Source organism: Scardinius erythrophthalmus, assembly GCF_964197995.2.
Source record: "Scardinius erythrophthalmus genome assembly, chromosome: 11".
NCBI classification, from domain to species: Eukaryota; Metazoa; Chordata; class Actinopteri; order Cypriniformes; family Leuciscidae; genus Scardinius; species Scardinius erythrophthalmus.
Genome location: NC_138231.1, coordinates 18,713,347 through 18,730,030, shown reverse-complemented (window position 1 = coordinate 18,730,030; position 16,684 = coordinate 18,713,347).

Genomic DNA, 16,684 nt, shown 5'->3' with positions numbered 1-16,684 from the left:
TGCACACAGGTCAGAACCCGCGGCCATTAGGGCCGAGCTGAAGCTGGTACCCGGGTGTGGCAGGGGTGCTCAACAGTGCCACCTAGAATTCAATCTGAAATCTTGGACACATACAAGAACGTATTAGTATTAAACTCAGTACACATATAGATCTCATCAGGCCGAACAACTTCCGCACTCTATGTTATTAGCTCCGCCCAACAGGAAGTCAGCTATTATGGGTTGTTTGAAAAACGTACGCTCTGGAATTTGAAATACTCCTCCTAGAGAATTCATCCAATATATATGAATATATATCCAAAAAAAAAATAATATATATATATATATATATATATATATATATATATATATAATGTATTTTTATCATGTTGAAAAAGTTTGGTGTGAATAAAATAAACCACTTAGGAGGAGTAACTAAAAACTCAGAATCTGACATATCCAAAAAATCCACATTCAAACCAAAATGTCTGACTTCCTGTTGCTCGGAGCTAATGACTGTAAATTAGAAAGTTGTCTGGCTCGATGAGACCAGTATGCGTACCCTGGACCACATGGGTAAATTTTTTGAAATTGAGACTTATACATCATATGAAAGTTGAATAAATAAGCTTTCCACTTATATATGGTTTGTTAGGATAGGACAATATGTGGCCGAGATGCAACTATTTGAAAATCTGGAATCTGAGGGGTGCAAAAAAATCGAAACATTGAGAAAATCCCCTTTAAAGTTGTCCATTTAAGTTCGCTATTGTGCTGCATTCGCTCACTAAAATAAATGTTTTATATGGTTTAGTCCAAATTGAAGAGACTTGATCGCTTTATATGATGAACAGATTGAAATTAGGCTTTTATTCACATTCACATCGACCATAAAGGGAAGCTCTACCGAACCTGTTTTGAGCGCAAGAACAAACCTCCTGCGGAAACGACGTGCTGCATAACAAGAGAATAAACCTCGTTGGTTTTCGCACGTCAATAGTATATTCTTGAGCTTCCATTTACCACAACTGATGTGTGAGTTGATAAATCCCAGCAAGCAATAGCCGTCATTTCAACGTCTGGGTTAAATATAGACCCGATATAGTCCGGCTATGTGTAACCCACTCTTAGCCCAAATAACATTTAATCTGGATAAATGTATTTTTTTTCCAAAATAACTTTTGAGATGTATGATATTCCATCATGTAAGCAAAGTCAACTGTGCTTACAAGTTGTTTGGTTTGCTTTATTTTACATGTTATATGTGTAGGCTGTGCGTAGCCATGATTTAGCTCGTATTCAGACCCGGCTATTGTAGCCCACTTTTAGTCAAAACTGATTAATTGTAATAATTAATTGTTTTTTTTTTTTTTGCCAGGAAGTGCATGAAATGGTTGATATTCCATCATGTTCGCATTGGTAATGATATCTACAAGGTTGTCATTTCACGACATGGTCGATCTTTAGTCACGATTTAGCTCCGAATTGGACGGGCTATATGCGGTCTGCTTTAGCCCACCTGGCGAAATCAAAGCAATCTGGTCTACGTACGGCTTGGCTATAGCCCTGATTCAGACCAGCGATATAGTATAAGAATATTAGTCTTAAAGATTTTCGCTCACACAGCTTAATGTTTGCTGTCACACATAAACATAACATTCATACACAATCTACGATATGACATTTCAAATTAAATCAAATGCAATGGCATTTCTCAACCGCTAGATGGCACAATCGAAACACTACTGAGACATGACTACTGGGACCATAGACATAATAAATACATAAGCTGTGGCTGCGTTCGAAACCGCATACTCAATGAGTAGGTACTTAATTTCAATGAGTACTTACTTAACGAGCGCTAAAAGAGTAGGTACTTTATAGCCAGATCTCGTTGAGTATGAATGAGAACCGGACATCTGCCATGTTGACGTTATCATGTGACCTACGACGCGTTATCACAAGCGCAACAACTTAAAAGATTTGAACGACACGTTTAATTCATCTGTCTGTAAATATCATGATATTGATTAAACTTGCTCATTTTGTGGTCTTTTTGAAGAAACTGCTGCCCATTTATTGTGTGAGTACATTTAGGGTTGATTTAAGTTCTTATATTTAACCCTACTAATGTGACCCACCGTTTTATCCTTAACGATATTTATTTTTATTACGAAATCCCAAAATTGTCATCTCTTGAATATGTTGTTAATTTCTTTATTTTATATCCAAACATTTTCATCCATAAGCAAAAGTGGCTTACTGCTTTGTTTTCCTTTTTCTTGTTAAATTTAACTCTCGTTTCATCCCTCAGGCCTATAAATAACAGAAAATGCATTTTTTTTTAATGTATTATATAATTAATTATTTAAGAAAATATATATTGATATTCAACCTTATAGGTTTTTTCCTGTGTATAAAATCTCATAATATGTTTGCAAACCCATGATATATATATATATATATATATATATATATATATATATATATATATATATATATATATATATATATATAAATACATACATACATTTACCTCACATTTACTCGACAGCCCTACCTAGAACGGTTTTCCTCAGCGTTTGTAATGTCTGCACAAAGGGAGATTCACCTTTGGAGAAAACTGTTGATTTTATACTCGAAAAATGTAAGTATCCTTATTAAAAATTAATATTACCCCAGAATGAATTGCATTGCTATCCCAGCCCAAAACATACAATAATAACAACGATAAATGCTGATCAATTAATTATATTACTTTTTACTGTAAATTATATAATTCAATTAAACAAACAAAATGTAATGTATGTCATTTGAAATAGCTATGCATGAATACACTCTAGATGTGTATATAGTAAACATCTACATTTTCATTCAAACAATAAATAAAGCATTAATTAATTGTATTTTATTTACTGACAACAATGAGAAATATTAATAAATTAGTAAAAGAATGAATCAAAGTCACCATCACACAATAAACAAATGCATATACAAGTCAACACATGAAACAAAGCTTTATTCAAACTACAATCATGTATGTAGGCTACAGACGCTGAACCCCACATCCTTCTGCCGTTTCAGCACAGCGGTTCCCATTCTGCAGCTTTATTCTGATGAATCAGCTGACCGCCAGAGGTGAGCCGTGCCTTCGTGCCGGAGGTTGTTGCGTGATGTGTTGTGCTTCACAATCTGAGGCAATAAGGACAGGTGGAGTGATGGTGGGTCTCATGAGGGCAGGTGGAGTGATGGAGGGACTCGTCCATGGCACCATCTCCAGGATTCAGCTCTGTGCTCCTCATCCTCAGTGCTCACACCAGCCTGCTGGCATTTCAGATCCTACAAAATACACAAACATAACACAAAAGCAGTCATTTTAACAGCACAATGTCATTTGATTTCAGTATTATTTAGAAGACAAAAAACGCTTTTTTTCACAAATGCCACCATCATCTTCCCTTGCAGGTCCTGCTCCACAAAAGCTGTGCAGCAAATGCATAGAAATCAAGAATCAGAAAAGTGCTGTAATAGCTGTGTTTGAAATTACAATAATTAAAATAAACTACAACTTAATATTTAAATAGTTGTTGTTATTCATTTCTGTAATGTCACAAAGCCTTTGATGGCAGCATTCAGCTTCATGAGCCACTCTCCACCGGATAAACACATCTGTTCATCTGACCCTGTAACATCCAGACATGATTCACATAACCTCTGATTTATGAGCTCAACACTACATTTACATGTTGAGGTTGTTTTAACTTTTTATCCTACATAAATGTTCCTTAATTTATCAACAGTACTAATGGACAAATAAAATAGATAACTTATGTTTAGTTACTTTATAGATTTGTTCTACATAATAACACACATACATCACTCAGATGCTTATTTCATATTTAATCTGCAATTCTTATAGAAGAGTTTCTTGCCAGATATTAAATAGACATATAGTAATTGTATTTAAGATGTATACGGTTTAAAATGTATGCAAATCCACTTTGGAGACATATGTGTCCTTACTGGAGCTTCTCTGTTAGCTATACATAATAAAATGTGATTTACAGCAAAATCACAAATATATAGCGTCTTTACATCTTCAACAATGCAACAGTTTACAGTAGTTCAACACATGCGATCATTTGATTTGTAATACTCACATTTGAGTCTCGTCCGTCATCCTTTCCGTCACGTTCGAGTATGACCTATCCTTCTTCTTCTTTTTTATGACGTATCCTCTCGCGTGGCCTCCTGGGATAGAAGAGTATCCATCGTTGAACACTCAAAAATCTGGGCGGAAGCGAGTAAGCCATCCGGGAACTTCTCGCCTACTCTTTTATGAATACTGATGTTTCGAACGTACTGCTTCCTTCACGTACTGTTTTCGCCTACTATATAGTAGGAAAGTAGGCATATTCGAACGCACTTAAGTCCGAATCTCGCGATAATTAGTACGTCACCCAGGTAATTCTCGCCTACTCTTTTTCCCATACTAAATAGTAGGGAAGTATGCGGTTTCGAACGCAGCCTGTGTCCCAAAGTGAAGGCTGCATCCTTCGAAGGCCGTATTTGAAGGCCGGATGGCCGTATTTGAAGGCCGATTGCGTCACCGCGGCGCGACGAAGGACGTCCCAATTCAAAGGCTGCATCCTTGGAAGGTCGCATTTGAAGGCCGATTGCGTCACCGCGGCTCGATGAAGGCTGTCCCAATTCAGTTCTGCATCCTCCGAAGGCCGTATTCGAAGGCCGGTTGCGTCATCGCGCCGCGACGAAGGCTTCCCTGATTCAAAAGCGACGCCAAATGCACCCTTCGTTTCCCAGTGAAAAGAAGTATACATAAATGGACACTTAGCGGCCTATTCTACCCCATAAGTCATTGCGCGCCGTTGACGACAGCATTTATTTATTTATTTTTAAAGGCGGCCGAGACTAGAGATCGGTGGTGGACAGCAAATTCACATTTAAATGTAAGTATTATGTTTTCATTTACTCAAAAAGCTAGCAAAACCAGAGTTAAAGTTTCTTATAAATTTAACTCCTTCGTCACCATTGCGTGGCTACATTTATCAGGTAGTTTTAGGCAAAACTTGTGGTAATAACGTTATTAGTTTAACGACCTATTTGTAATATTTGCACTTGTGTATTATAAAAAATATCACTCACCCAATAAAGCCCAAAACAATAAGAAAAGCATTAGATAAGGCAATGGGACTTTTATGTGTTTTTGTAGTGCTGTCATGCAAGCTATGTGGTTTTAACCAAATTTTAGTATACAGAAATATGATTTCTTAAGTATTTTGTATGCGTGTCTTGATGTGTCATATTTTTCAGTGTTAACAATGCATTTAAGATTGCTCCTCTGTGTTAAGTACCCTTTTCTGCTTTTTTTAAGAACAATTCAGGAAAAAATGGGTGTATATATATGTATATATATATATATATATATATATATATATATATATATATATATATATATATATATGAAAAGTAATACACACATCTTTGCTAAAAATGTATTGTCCTGTTGTTGTTAACAAGCCATGGTTCATTTGCTCTGCCTTTAGGATTGCAAGTGTCCTGGGACAGGTGAGGGTGTGAGTGGGAAACCCACTGCTGAAACTTGGCCCTGGTTTGTCCTCATGGATGAGGTGTTGGGACAGAGGCATTGCACCAACCCCCCTGTCCTCATCGCCTCAATCCCTGAGGACACACCAGGGCCGAGTTCAGTAGTGGGTACCCACGGTGAGGAGGAGCCAGGGGCAGCAGCACCAGCACCAGCAGGAGCACCAGCACGAAGGCGGCGAGACAGGACGGGTATTTGGACTTGATCGTAGAAGAAATGCAACTACAGAGGGAGGCAGAGGCGAGGAGAGCACAGGAAAGAAGGGAGAGGATGAACAGGCTGTTTTCTCTTCTTGAGAGAATGATTGAAAAATATATACATTTTCTACATATTCTTGTTGAACTTTTTTCACTTTTATTTTTTAAAATAAAAATTATGTACATTTATTTTTATGCAACTTTAATTGTGTAAATAAAAGAGAATGAATTGTTCTGGACATTGTTTATTTTTGTAATGACAGTAATACTTTCTGCATGAAACAAATTCTATACCTTTTTATTTTTTCAAATAAAATTGGTAAATGAAAGTCATTTGTTCTATAGGCTACATTAAAGTACTTTTTCCAACTATTTACAAAATACGTTAAACATATCAAAGTCAACATAAACATTTAATTTTACAATACATAAAATAAGAAAAAAATGATGTAGACTCTATTGAGCTGAACTGCTGGACCGGGATGGGCTGCCCCTGGTAAGGCCTCCTGCTGGTGGGACATCATCTGGGATGGTCTCCAGAGTGTTTAAGTGCATATTTCCTCTATCCACTAAGTTGTCTACCAACAGGTTTGCAGGGCTGATTCAATCGACGGCTTTCTGAAAAAAGTACTTTTAATAACTACTGCATTTATATTAGGCTACTACTGCATTACTGCGTAGGCTATGTTGCATTTTACTTCTGTATATTTTCAATATACAGTAATATCTGGTTGTTACATTATATACTTTTGTGTAGTTTAATCATATTGTGATGTGAGGGAAAAAAGTACTTCAGTAGGTTACTTGTTACTTCACATTTGTAAGTGAATACTTAACGAAATATGCAGTTCCGAAAATTAAAGTAACAAAATGTAGGCTTATTGTCACAATATTAACAAATTGTTGCTAACTACAGCAGCGTCCCATTTCAAAGGGTGCATCTGACGCGCTCGGACCCCCCTTACGAAACAAAAATATATTGCAATATACTAGAATTTATATTGCAATACATTAAAAAATATATTTCAATGTATCAGAAACTTCCTCATATATTTGAAAATATATAGCAATATATGTATGGACAACCTATTGCTATATATTGATTCATATATTAAAATTAGGGCTGTCAATCGATTAAAATTTTTAATCGCGATTAATCGCATGGTTGTCATGAGTTAACTCGCGATTAATCGCATTTAATCGCACATTTTTTATTTGTTCTAAATATACCTTAAATTAATACTTTTCAAGTTTGTAATACTCTAATCAACGTGGGCATTGATAAATATAGATGCTTTATGCAAATGTATGTTTATTATTGAAACCATAGTCAATATAGCATGAAGACGAGACATGTTTCAAAGGTCATAGATGTTTTTCAAAGAACTTGTTCATGTCTATTAGACACATGTAGAAAGAAAAAAGAAATGCCAGGTTCCCATTACTTCTCTTTCTTTGCACTGAGCAATTTACTAACACAAACATGTTTAGATTTTTGCATGACAGGGCAGCTCTTCTGAAAATGCAAAAATGTACATTTAGCATTTATTATTACATTGTAGTTTGTCTCTCTCTGTTCCCATTTTGATGAAGCTAAATTCTCAATACATTCTCAATAAAACGTATATTTTACTGTTTCTGTTGTCAAACAACGGAATGAATTTGAAATGGTGACTGAAACGCGACCAAATAAACATAACCAGCTCTCCCTTCCAAGACGTTAATCTGCACAAAAATTCTGATAATCGAGCCGTCGTCTGGTGAAATCAAATACACATAAGCTAAAGACAATATCCGTGCTCTGATTTCGGCTATAATTGTAAAATTAGAGAAGCAACATAATATCTGTGTTTAACTGAATTAAAGCGCTGCTCCTCCGCGTGAGACGCAGAGAGAGAGAGAGAGAGAGAGAGAGAGAGAGAGAGAGGCGCGCGCGCGTGCTGGGAGAGCAGTACCGGCGGTACCGGTATATTCTCAGAAACTAAATAAGGTTTGGGCGCTTTGTTGAAGGGAAAAAAAATCGCTAAAGGGGTCTGCAATGTGGCTAAGTTGCCAACACTGTGTATCTGCATTTCTCCAACTAGGTTTTGGGCCACGGGTCAAACAGAAAATACGCGCTGCGTTAATCGTCCGTTAAAAAAATTAGTGCCGTTAATATGATTTTGCGTTAACGCGTTATTAACGCGCTAAATTTGACAGCCCTAATTAAAATACATTGATATACAAACAAAACTGTATTACATTTATTGCATGTATGTTTATTGAAACAAAGTATTTTTTATGAGTTAAGCAAGCTCATGCATAGGTTTACAGAGAGATTGATTAACAATAGTCCAAATCAAATTTTTGCATGACATTCATTATATTTTACATTATATAGCCATATGTATTGATTATAGGCTATGTATTGATTCATATATTGTAAAATGTAGATGAGAGTATTATAAATTAAATTATCATTAACAGCAGCAATTACAACTTTTTTTTTTTTTTTTTTTTTGAGTCCACTTTGAATTCCCCCACATGACATTTCATCCTCAACATGACCAAAGTCCAACTTTCCAAGCGCACTCAGGCTACGTTTACACGGAAACGATCTGAAGACAAAACGCAAAAGTGATCACTTTTTATTCTGCGTTTAGACGAGCGTTATCGGGGGGAAATCTGCGTGCATGTGGTGACGCAAAAGTGCGTGAAATTCAATGTAGTATGCACTCCAGGCGGCTAGGTGGCAATGTGAAGCACTGATCGGTGCCTTCACTGTCTAGCAAACTTTTGCGTTTTTACCATTTAGACGGAAACGCGACGGTGGAGCGTTTTTAAGATTTCCACTCTGGAGGGTGGTTTCACTTTTTTGCGTTTTTAAGCCCCGAAAACGCTGTCGCCGTCTAAACGAAAGGCACATCTGATAAAATAATTTTACGTTTTCACCCGCGAGCGTTCTCGTGTAAACAGGTCCTCAATCACAGTTTTTGTTAAGAGAAGAAATTTGGAGAAATGCTCTGTGCTGCTGCCTGCTGTTTCATCAGGGCTGCGTTCAGCTCCGACAAAACGTTGCACAACGTTTTTTAAACAGAAACGGTGATGCGTTGAACACACTGTTCTGATGACGCAAGAGTTGCAACTATGGCAGCTGAGAAGGCCATTCTTTGTGAAGATTTTTCGGAGCCTGATGAAGTCGGTATAAATATGTGTTTAATACTACAAAATATGCCCAATGTTACCGTTACTGCACTTGCCGCCCAGAACAAAAGAGAACATCCCAATCGAGTGAAGGGATTGCTGAAACTGAAATGGAAGCACACATCTTACCTAATTCAGACTAAAACACATCTATTTAGCCTCACATACTGACTTTATTTGTAGTTCATACTGTTTTAATACCCTGTATTTTTTTTTTCTCATTTTTAGGAAAAGCACTTAATTACCATTGTTTATTTCTATACCAAATGTCATACACTTGCAATGAAGCTAAACATATAAACAACTACATCATTATGTTGATATCCTATATTTTTACAATAAAACTTACGACAAACATGTCTTCTAATATCCTCAGTTGTTGCGTATACCGAGCTGCATCGAACACATTTGTAAATTACTTTCCTTGAACCCATTGTGCCAGTTCACTTTAATACCGCATGCTTTATATACATGTTGCTGCTGATTGGACTGCAGTTCTGACACACCCACCAAACAAGAGAAAACGCATCTCAAACCCCGTTGCACACCGGTGCACGCCGTTTCCAGGAAACATGACGTTCAACCCGGAAACCGTAGCAAAACGTTGCGCACCGTTTTGAACTTGAACGTGCCCCAGATCTGCTCTCATCTGACTCTCCTCTGCTCACACTGGCAGCGGCGCCAGCGCGATCTGAATGCGCCACTCATATTGGCTCTTAGCACCATAACATAACACTGCACTAAAGGATTGTTGTCCTGTTTTTTCCACTGAGGGATTGTTCTGTTTTTGTTGCACTAAAAACTGTTTTATTTTTTTTACAATGAAGAACAGTTGTCCTTCAGCTGCTGCTTTTGAAATAAACCTCATTCAGTTAATGTGAACTATCGATGTCTTATTCAATCTATTATATTTTAAAATATATGACAGACATTGTACATTAGATTATTTCATATTTACCATGTATACAATATATAATATGATAATTATATAATATATTATGTAATATAAATCAATATATTTTTCAACATATTTAATATATGTTCCCATATAAATCTGATTATATTATCTTGTACATTGAGGTATATTATTGCATATAATTTTACATATATATACAATGCCTCTTCCAATATATAATTTAATATAATGTGGGATATATTTCAATATACATAACAATATATTAAATAGTATAATAATATGTATTTATTCAATATATGAAAACGGCAATAATTGCAGTATTGTCCCATATATTGCAATATATAACTTACATATATAATATATTATTATATAATATATCATATGATATATTACTATGTCAATTTCACAATATATGGAGACACATGAAATATATTGTCACGTAATATATTGAGAAATATATTTTTGTTGCGTAAGGGCCAAAGGATTGTTCTTGTCGCCTGGCAACCGTGACAGCTGCAGATGACGAGCGCGAGAAATACTGGACTTTTTATATTCAACTGGGTTTTGTATTCAAACAGGGCTAAACCGAAAATACATGATCCGGCAGCGCCGGGGCTAAAAAATCCTCACCATGTCCTCCAGTAAAATATAAACCATAAAAATGACAATAGCCAATTCTGGCTCCATTGCTGTTTACTCAGTTATCAAAATGAATGATCAGGATAGCAGCTGTCCTCTCGCACCGTTGCTTGGCGCCAGGAGCGGTGATCGGGAACACCTGGTTGCACAATTAGGAAATCCTAGGAAGGCTACATGGTGCGTCCTTCAGAGGACGCATAGGCTGCATCCTTGAAGTCTGCGTCCTTCAAAGGATGCAGCCTTCAACATTGGGACACAGCTATTCACCTTATTTTCGAACGCGGAAGTAAACATATATCCAATATCCGGTTTTTGTGCGGCACTTCCGTTTCCTCGCTTCCCTGTGCTAAATAACGATATCGATCGCGAAGGATTATGCAGAGTTGACAGAAAAATGTTACACATGCCGTAGCAGATTAATACTACAAAGAACTAAAGCTCCGCCTCACTCAGTTAGGGTACCGGACCAGGGGTGCGTTTCCCGAAAGCATCGTTGGCCAACTATGGTCGCAAGTTCCGTCGTTACCAATAGAGTTCAATGGACATTGCGATGAACTTGCGACCATAGTTGGCCAACGATGCTTTCGGGAAACGCACCCCTGGTTGAAAACACTCATGCATCTAGCTGGCAGAGTGCCAACTTCGCTGGCGCCTTCAGCACCGCCCTAAACACGGTCGAGCCAGCGCTGGACTAATATATCTGGAGGTATTTTGTCATGTCAAATGTATTTAATGCCATCAGAGTGCAACCAAAGCATAGGATAGCAATAAGTAGATCGCTATAAATAATTGGAAATCATACAAAATAAATGTCATGATCATGCCATGATCACTATATTTTATACAGGGGTTAGCAGCTACTATAATGATTTTTTTTCTCCTTGGAGTTTTTATCATGGTTTATTATTGAGACTTCATAGTCCAGCCACTTTTCTGGTATCGGGTGGTCTTCTGTCGGTCTTGTGTTCACGAAATGAAAAGAACAAACATATACGGTCGTTTCGATGGTTTCTTCAAATGTAAAGCTTTTAACCACAGGCGAAGGGATTCCTCAGGCCGGCGACACTCTGCGTGGCGTGTCCATTTTTATTTCGGCTCCCATGTTAACAGAACGTGCACACTGCCTGCGTGACGCGCGCGTCTCATAGGCGCGGAAAACGCGTGCAGAATCGACGCCTATTTTTCACGCTACACGCAAGCGTTTTGGAAGCGTTTCCAGGCAAAATAGAATAGGAAAAGATGTTTGTATTTCATTTTGACATGAATACATATTAATAAATGACATTTTGGTGTTTGAAAGTTTAGGTTTTGACAAATGCAGATATAAATGCAATGCAAAAATCGATTTTCTAATATTGCACCTGTCAATACAGAACGAAATATTCTGTAGCCTATTTTGCCGTCAATACTGCCGACGTTGTCTTTGCTGCTATATATTTATGTTTAACATTAAGTATAGGCCTTCCACAACTCTCTCCCCATTATGTCGAATATAATCACCAATGAATGAGGCTTATCATATGTCACTAGCAGTGCCGCGTCAGACACGTTTCTGGTGTGCAAAGACATGTAAAACGCCACGCAGCCAGTGTGTCTCTGGTCGTAGGGATGCCTGATAATTAAAATGTCAATGATTTCGATGATTAAAACACTCCTGCTCCAAGTAAACCTTTCTTTTGTACCAGTTATTATGACAACCTCTAACTGCACAAACAATGCCGGTCTTCCCCGAAGCCATAACGATAAGTTAGTTGTTACGAACACTTGTTTAATTAACCGCTATGGTGAAAAGTGAGTTAGCGCGCCAGTGACCGGAAGTCTCGCACAAAATACCGTCAACTGGCTGCGTCCGTATTTCCGTTAAAAATAAGGTGAATAGACGCCCTATTGACCGCTTTGGAACGTTGCTGCGATACGTCAACGCGTCCGCCATTTTGCGGAGGGCAAGACTGCGCTGTAATCAAATGCAAGTAAACAGGTGAGCGGCGGTTTTTCTGTATAAAAAAAAACAAAAAAAATTACATTTATCAACCGATTTCGCGTGGTTTGTATGTGGTGTACAAAAAAGTTCCATCTGTAGTTATTTAAACTCTCGATAGTTAGACTTATAATATATATATTTTTTTTTAATAAGGAATGGCCAAAGCTCAGGCTTGTCATGTATTTGGCTTTTCATTCATGGATAAGAATTGTGAACACCCCATACTGAGATTGTCACGATCCACACACCAAGGAAAGGGAGAGAAACAGGTGGATCCAAATACAGCGTTTTTATTTGTAGGGCAATCCAATTCGTCGTCATCCATGCAGGTGTCAAAATCCATATTAGCAGTCCAATATAACAAAATAAACAAACAAGGAACAAGAACATAAACCGGAAACACAGGGAACGGAAGTGGTGTGATATATTACAAGGACTCCGTGACACATACTAAAACAGACAGGGTATATATACACAGGGAACACAAGCTAAACAAGATAACAAGGGGGCGTGGTAAACTGAAACACCTGTGAAGACTAATCAACATAACAAGGAACAACTAAACATGACAAGACACATGGCAGGATCACATGACAAGCATGGAATAATATGACAGACACTAACAAGGAACAAGACACAAAACCCACACCGTGACATAACCTCCCCTCTACGGAGCGGCTACCAGACGCTACAAGACGTGACAGACCAAACAAAAATCCAGGCGGGAGGTGGAGTGGTGGAGGATCAGGGGGAGGGAAGGGGGGCCAGGTCCATGGAGGGAAACGGGGACAGGGAGTGACAGTTCATCCGGCGGCCAGGGCGGAGCAGACAGTCCACCGGGCGGCCAGGGCGGAGCAGACAGTCCACCGGGCGGCCAGGGCGGAGCAGACAGTCCATCGGGCGGCCAGGGCGGAGCAGACAGTCCATCGGGCGGCCAGGGCGGAGACTTTGCCTCGGGCGGCCAGGGCGGAGACTCTCCCTCGGGCGGCCAGGGCGGAGACTGTCCCTCGGGCGGCCACGGCGGTGAAGACCCCTCGGGCGGCCACGGCGGTGAAGACCCCTCGGGCGGCCAGGGCGGAGACTCTCCCTCGGGCGGCCAGGGCGGAGACTGTCCCTCGGGCGGCCAGGGCGGAGACTGTCCCTCGGGCGGCCAGGGCGGAGACTGTCCCTCGGGCGGCCAGGGCGGAGACTGTCCCTCGGGCGGCCAGGGCGGAGACTGTCCCTCGGGCGGCCAGGGCGGAGACTCTCCCTCGGGCGGCCAGGGCGGAGACTCTCCCTCGGGCGGCCAGGGCGGAGACTCTCCCTCGGGCGGCCACGGCGGTGAAGACCCCTCGGGCGGCCAGGTTGGTGAAGACCCCTCGGTCGGCCACGGCGCAGGAACTGGAACAGACACCAATGGCTCAGGAACTGGAACTGGCACCAACGGCTCAGGAACTGGAACTGGCACTGGAACTGGTACCACCCGCTCAGGCACTGGAACTGGCACCACCGGCTCAGGCACTGGAAGAACTACTGGAACTGGCACCACCGGCTCAGGCACTGGAACTACTGGAACTGGCACCACCGGCTCAGGCACTGGAACTACTGGAACTGGCACCACCGGCTCAGGCACTGGAACTACTGGAACTGGCACCACCGGCTCAGGCACTGGAACTGGCACCACCGGCTCAGGCACTGGAACTGGCACCACCGGCTCAGGCACTGGAACTGGCACCACCGGCTCAGGTTCAGACACAGACACAAACACAGACACAGACACAGGCTCAGGAACAGACACAGACACAGACCCAGACACAGACACAGACACAGACACAGGCTCAGGCTCAGGCTCAGGAACAGACACAGGCTCAGGAACAGACACAGGCTCAGGAACAGACACAGGCTCAGGAACAGACACAGGCTCAGGAACAATCACTGGCTCCGGCTCAGGAACAGGCTCCGGCTCAGGAACAGACACCAGCTCAGGAACAGACACTGGCTCCGGCTCAGGAACAGGCACAGGAACAGACGCTGGCTCCGGCTCAGGAACAGACGCTGGCTCCGGCTCAGGAACAGACGCTGGCTCCGGCTCAGGAACAGACGCTGGCTCCGGCTCAGGAACAGACGCTGGCTCCGGCTCAGGAACAGACGCTGGCTCCGGCTCAGGAACAGACACCACTGGCTCCGGCTCAGGAACAGACACCACTGGCTCCGGCTCAGGAACAGACACCACTGGCTCCGGCTCAGGAACAGACACCACTGGCTCCGGCTCAGGAACAGGAACAGACACCACCGGCTCAGGAACAGAAACAGACACCACCGGCTCAGGAACAGAAACAGACACCACCGGCTCAGGAACAGGAACAGACACCACCGGCTCAGGAACAGGAACCGACACCACCGGCTCAGGAACAGGAACAGACACCACCGGCTCAGGAACAGACACCACCGGCTCAGGAACAGACACAGGCTCGACAGCGGCCATCTTGTCAGGGGACACAGGCTCGGCAAACGTGACCTGAACACTCTCGGCGGCGGCCCTCTTGTCCGAAGACACAGGCTCAGCAGGCGTGACGTGAACAGGCTCGGTGGTGGCCATCTTGTCCGAAGACACAGGCTCGGCAGGTGTGACGTGAACAGGCTCGGCGACGGCCATCTTGTCCGAAGACACAGGCTCGGCAGGCGTGACGTGAACAGGCTCGGCGGCGGCCATCTTGTCCGAAGACACAGGCCCGGCAGATGTGACGTGAACAGTCTCTGGCTGGGCAGACGTGACATGAACAGTCTCTGGCTGGGCAGACGTGACGGATCGCTGGGGTGGTGCAGGCAGTGCGAGCAGCTCGGGCGGGGCCAGTAGAGCATGACGTCTGGGTGGTGCGGGCAGAGCAAGACGCCTGGGCGGTACGTCAGGGACGGTAGTCACCTCCGGGATGGTCTCCGTGTTAGGAGCCACCGGACTCGGGATCACTGGAACAGGGACCACCGGAACAGGGACCACCGGAAATGGGATCACCGGAACAGTTACGGAGAGAGCCTTTCTCCTCCTCCTGTGTTTTGGTGCCACTTGACTCTGGACCACCGGAATTGGGACCACCGGTACTGGGACCTCCGGCACTGGGACCACCGGCACTGGGACCACCGAATTCGGAACCACCGGAATCGGGACCACCGGAACAATCACGGAGGAGGTCTTCCTTCTCCTCCTCTGTTTCCGATGGCAATGTGCAGGTTCTGAGCTGGGCGGAATCAGTGGCGAAGGGTGCTTAGGGGAATTCAGCGCCATGGCCTCTTCAGTCTGGCGGGCCCATAAAGCCAGGCCCTGAAAAATGTTCATGCTGCTGGATCCATTGTGTGACGGAGTCCTTCTGTCACGATCCACACACCAAGGAAAGGGAGAGAAACAGGTGGATCCAAATACAGCGTTTTTATTTGTAGGGCAATCCAATTCGTCGTCATCCATGCAGGTGTCAAAATCCATATTAGCAGTCCAATATAACAAAATAAACAAACAAGGAACAAGAACATAAACCGGAAACACAGGGAACGGAAGTGGTGTGATATATTACAAGGACTCCGTGACACATACTAAAACAGACAGGGTATATATACACAGGGAACACAAGCTAAACAAGATAACAAGGGGGCGTGGTAAACTGAAACACCTGTGAAGACTAATCAACATAACAAGGAACAACTAAACATGACAAGACACATGGCAGGATCACATGACAAGCATGGAATAATATGACAGACACTAACAAGGAACAAGACACAAAACCCACACCGTGACAGAGATATAATTTAATTTTCACATTAAATTAAATAAATTTTTCTTATTGTGGGAAAAGCATATTCTGTCATTGACCCGATTTTAGCAATAACAAAGATAACTGATGGATCCTTTATGGTAATACACATGGTACAACTACAGTGCAATGCAAAGTAAATATAAGCTAAAGTGAGAGGTAGGCTAATAGTAAATAGTTTAGTCAATAAAATAAACAAAGAGTATACAGCAAATAAAATAGTAAGGAAAGTATAATTATATAATATCATAAGTACTAATATAATAATAATAATAATATATTGATAATAGCATATAGTTTATGTATAATACTATAATAATAGCACTAGAATATGAAATATCAATTACAGAATATAGACAATAAAAAATAATGATACAATGA